The following is a 5,343-nucleotide window of genomic DNA, read 5'->3' as shown; positions in this document are numbered from 1 at the left end:
GGCTGAAAAATCCCTTAGCTTACCTGAGGTGACTAATTTTCTACATCAGGTTAAAAAAAAGCATAGTGGGCTTCAAGTCAGAAATACATTTTAGTATTTGAAAATGAAGAAAGTTTCACATACACATGGTGAACTTTTGCCTGCTGCTATAATAATAATGTTTCAAATGTGCTGTTTTGAGGATCTCTGTCCTTCTCCCTAGCGTGCTCCTGGATAATCATTTGGCTGCCACTAAAGCAGCAATCTGAGTCGTATGGCAGCCAAGAAAATCTCAGATCTTGTGTTTGCTAATTGGACATAGCAATTCGTGCTCAGGGACAGCAGGTAAAATGGCCTTCACTCTGCCAGAATTGTTTTGGCTTTCATTTTCTGGTTAGTCCCACTCCCTCACTCCAAGTTCTCTGACCCCTACAGTACTTTCCTGGCCAATAGCACCCTGATTCTCCACTCAGGCATAGGATACATTCATTCCATTGTATCTGGGGATGCCAAGGCTTTTTGTGGGAGAAGATGAGGGTTTGTAGTTGTACAGAGCTTTGTACTTTTCTGAAACTTGATCATTTTACAATTAATAAGAGTTAATATTAGAATTAATTCACAAGAAACTAGAAGTCACAAACATTAGACAATAATATTCTGGCACATGATCTTTCCAGTTTAAGTATAATATAAGTCATAGTTTGCAAATCAAATTATTGAAAGAAACAGGTGAGGCAATGATATAACTCTAGGTTTAATTAATTAAAAATTAATATTTTCAGTTCTTAAATTATAAAATGATCATCTGTGCCAGATCTGTGCAGTAGATGCTTAGAATATATATATATATATATATATGTATATATAAAATTTTTTTTTTTTTTTTGAGCAAGTAGGATTTATTGAGAGGACAGAAAAGCTCCCACAGTAGAAGGGGACCTGATGGGGTTGCCCAGTGCTTAGAATATTAAGGGATATTTGGAGAAATAGAAAAAGTACATTGAATTTTCAAATTATGCCTGAAGATTTAATTTTTTTCTCCATATATAAAGTTTGAAGTAGAGAAAATTACCATAACGAAAAAAAATTACTTTGGTTATTTAGAATTTTGAATAAGTCAAATTTCTTCAAATCAAACATTTATTTAAAGTTCATTGAATTGAAAAGTGCTAGCTGGGCTCGGTGGCTCAGCCTGTAATCCCGTGCTTTGAGAGGCTGAGGTGAATGGATTGCCTGAGCCCGCGGGTTTGAGACCCGCCTGGGCAACTTGGTGAGACCTCATCTCTACAATGAATCAAAAAAATTAGCCGGGCGTGGTAGCGCGCGCCTGTAGTTCCAGCTGCTTGGAAGGCTGAGGCGGAAGGATGGCTGGAGCCCAGCAGGTCGAGGTTGTGGTGGGCGACAGAGTGAGACTCCAACTCAAAAAGAAAAGAAAAGTGCTTATATTTTTCCTAAAAGAGATTAGGGTAAAACAACTATCAAATCTTACATTTTGATTACTTTTTAATAGTTTTTTTTTCTAACATTAACTATTTGATTTGATCTCTAGAACCTGTCTTATTTTCCCTCATTTTACAAAGAGACGTCTGTAAACTGAGGGTCAAATTACATTCTAAGGGGTTATGCTGGCTATACAGGAGGCCAAAAGGAATTGCTGCCTTCTGGCCAATTCTATCGATTAATTCTACCTGAATCAATTGTTCTATGCTTCAGGGACACTGTTGAGAAGAAAACAAAGTCCTTTACTCATAAATGTATAGTGCCTCATGCAGTGGTTAGTGCTAAAGAGAAAAATAAGGCTGGGTCAGGGGATTGAGGTAGAGATGAGAAGTACCTGTGTGTATGCTGTTCATGGGGGCGGGGTTACTCCTTTATGGGAAAAAGTCAAAGAGGGTGACATCCATATCATTTTGTCACATCATCAGTTTGTAGTAATGGGTCAGGGACAAGAAGAAGATTTGAAAATGGATCTGGAAGAAATATGGGCCAGGGATTATCCAGCCCATAGCCTGTTCCTGTAAATAAAGAAACATAGCCAGGCTCTGTCATTTACATATTGTCTGTGGCTTGTTTTGTACTACATGGGTGCATTGTGGAGTAGCTGCAATTGGAGCTGCATGTGACAAATATTTACTATCTGGTCCATGAAAGGAAATGTTTGCCGACTGCTGGTTTATATGCAGAGGGAACAGCAAATGCAAAGCCCTGAGGCACACGTGTACTTGTTATGTTCAAAGAACAGCAAGAAAGCAAGAGTGACTCTGTTGAGGTAATCAAGGGGAGAGGGAGAGGAAATAAGGATAGGCAGGGAGTGGGGACCGGATCCTGGGATCCTGTAGGGCCATTATAGGCTATTGTAAAGAACTTTGACCTTTACTTAGAAGGAGATAAGAAAGCACTGAAAGATGACGTTGAGTACAGGACTAACATAACCCGACTTATATTTTAAATTGAGCATTTTATTTAGAATAGAGGAGAAGGGTTTAGTTTGGTATATACTGAAATAATCCAGATTTTTAAAAAATGATTCTGACTTGGACCAAGTCATGAAGGTGGAAATTGTGAGAATTTGTTAGACTTTGAACATATTGTAAAGATAGAGCTGTTAGAATTTGCCAATGGACTTAAAATAGAGGTGTGTGTGTGTGTGTGTGTGTGTGTGTGTGTGATGACAGTGAGGGGAACAGGTGATTAAAGTTTACTCGTGCAGGCCCGAGCATCTGAAAGGGTAGAATCACAATTAACAGACATAAGAAAGACTGTTGGAGATAATAGGTATAATTTGGTTGGAAGTGAAGAATTGAGTTTGGACATAAATTTTAGATGCCTTCTGGATATCCAAGCAGAGATGTCAAAGAGGCTTACACAAATCAAATCTGGGGTTCAGAGGAGGGGTGTGAAATGGACATACAAATTTGTGAGTCATCAATGTTTAGATAATATTTAAGTCATAGGAAAAGAATAAATTACCTAGAGAATGGTTATAGACATTAAAGAGAATGATTTTATTAGCTACCATTTAATTTCAATACATGTTTTGAAATTATTCTCTGTCTCTGATCTTATAGCACTCTGCTTAGGTAAGGTATTTGTACCCTCATTTTACACATGAGGAAATGAAAACTGGTTCATTAAAGAAAAAGTTTGCTGACCCTTGGTTTATGCAGAGGCAACAAGTGTGAAGCCCTGAGGCAATAGTAAGGCAGCAAAAGAGACTATGTTGTTAAGTGACTTGTCTGACTCTACTTAGCTAGCCAAGAATCTAGGGACAATGGCTTTAGCAGTCTGAGCCCTACTATTATGCCATGACATAAAAAATAGAAATATAAAAGAGTGAGCATCCACTGGGTGTATTTGAAAAGTTAAAAAAAACCCAACCAACCAGTAGAATTGCTCAAGTAGGTTGCACATTGACATCAATATTGTCACCAGGTGGGTACCTCTTCTCTATGTTTCAACCACAGTGAGATGCCTCTTTAAGGAAACCACTGGACTGCTGAACGATGATAATGCTCTTATGGAGCTTCCTTCTCAATTTCCTGAACTTAACAAACTCTCTCATCATGAATAAGCTAAATGTTTCTAGTTTAAGAGCAGAATAAGAGGCAGCCACAGCCCAGGAATTTATATATTGATGACACACACTGCATTTTAGGCCAACTACAAGGTACTAAGTTTGGATGCTCTTCCAGAACACTGGATACATTTTTATATAAAATCAGAAGAAACAAACTTCATGATGAAAAATTAAATATGAATCATTTGAAACAGCACAGGGACAGAGAATGTTACCCATCAGTAGATGTGACCCCACAGTGTCACTAAAATCTTTACAGTGCTGCATTTACCCTCATAAATCTATTGGCCCTAAGCAAAAAGATTTGGTTGACTGATAGTCTTAAACTAGCTTGTTTCACTGGCTTCTCAAAAATGCAGTCGTATCCAACTGCTAAAAAATAACGTGGAGCCAAGAAAAGCCTAATATCCCCTTTCCTTTTCTTCCTATATGCCTGGGCTGAAACGATCAATGCTTACTTTATCACAAAAAACCCCAAAAGAGACATGCCATGGTGAAGAGTGAATAGGAACTAACCAGTATGAAAATGTGAAAATCTTCAAGTGTCCCAATTATGAAGCCACACCTTGAAGTTATGCCCTCATTACGGTTATGAGGAAACCAAGGAAGGGAAGTTGTATTTGGGGCCTGTTGAACAAGATTAGGTCTTGGTAGAACTATTTAGGTCATGCTAGTCTGGATGAAACCTAGTGAGCGTAGTCAAAGGTTGTGGATGAATAATAGGGAATTGAGTGATCCCAGGGCCCTGTGTTCTTCACCCTCCATGTTTTCCAATCCCAGACGACTCATCCACGGAGGCTCATTTTCTGGGATGACAAGTCCATACCCTATGGGAGAGTGTTGCTACGGAGAGAGTAAAATGAGACAAGGTAATGATCCTTGGGAGAATAAAAAGGTGCCTTTGATACTGAGTTTGTCTTTTCTTTTGGGGATTTTGCTTCCTTTTCACTATATTGCCATCTTATTCAGTTCCACAGCCAACTTGTGTCATGTTTGTATTCCCCACAACACCCAGTAAAGTACCTGTCACGTGGTAGGCACATGGCAAAGATTTACGGAATGGGATTCTGATGCTAGCAGATAAACATTCTAATAGGATTCCCTGCTGGCAGATAAACATAAATACTAAATCAAAATTGGGGATGAATAAGATTATTCATCCCCAATTTTGAAAATGGCAATAGCACCGGACTCTTCTGTTCTTCCTTTGCTTTATGGACTTTAGTCATTTTGTGTCCCCAGCCAACATCATGATTATTTTCTGTCTGGATGTAGTTATGAACCAGGAACAAACTAGAACTAAAGTACTAAAGTGTAAGTAGTCACACTTCTTGTCCCTCCTCTGTGAAGACTATTTTGTTTGTGCTTCTGGGCAAAGAATATTCTTTGTGCTCCTTAATTCCCTTTCTAATTCACAGAGGGTCAGATAGCAGGGAGTAGATGGTGCTACACAAGAAAGCATATAGAACAAAAAAGTCTAGGAGGTGGGATGAGGGGAAATCTGAAACAAGTGAGAAAGCTATCCATCAAAGGCTGGGCTTTCTCAAGAGGGAGAGATAGGGGGTATTTGAAGAACTGCCTTGAGCTGGGGTAGAGTAGGGTGAGGAGCTGATAAATAGGTGAAGAGAATTCTAGGGATGTTTTCCTATGCTAAATGTTTTATCTTTCTTCAAAAGTAGCCTTTAAAAATTCAGAAAATACTCAAATTGTCCTCCAAGGCTTTGGGAGCCAGGAGTGTGTGTGTGTGTGTGTGTGTGTGTGTGTGTGTGTGTGTGTGTGTGTGTGTG

Source organism: Carlito syrichta, unplaced genomic scaffold, assembly GCF_000164805.1.
Source record: "Carlito syrichta isolate Samal-C Ts95f unplaced genomic scaffold, Tarsius_syrichta-2.0.1 Scaffold316274, whole genome shotgun sequence".
NCBI classification, from domain to species: domain Eukaryota; kingdom Metazoa; phylum Chordata; class Mammalia; order Primates; family Tarsiidae; genus Carlito; species Carlito syrichta.
This window is presented reverse-complemented; position numbering follows the sequence as displayed.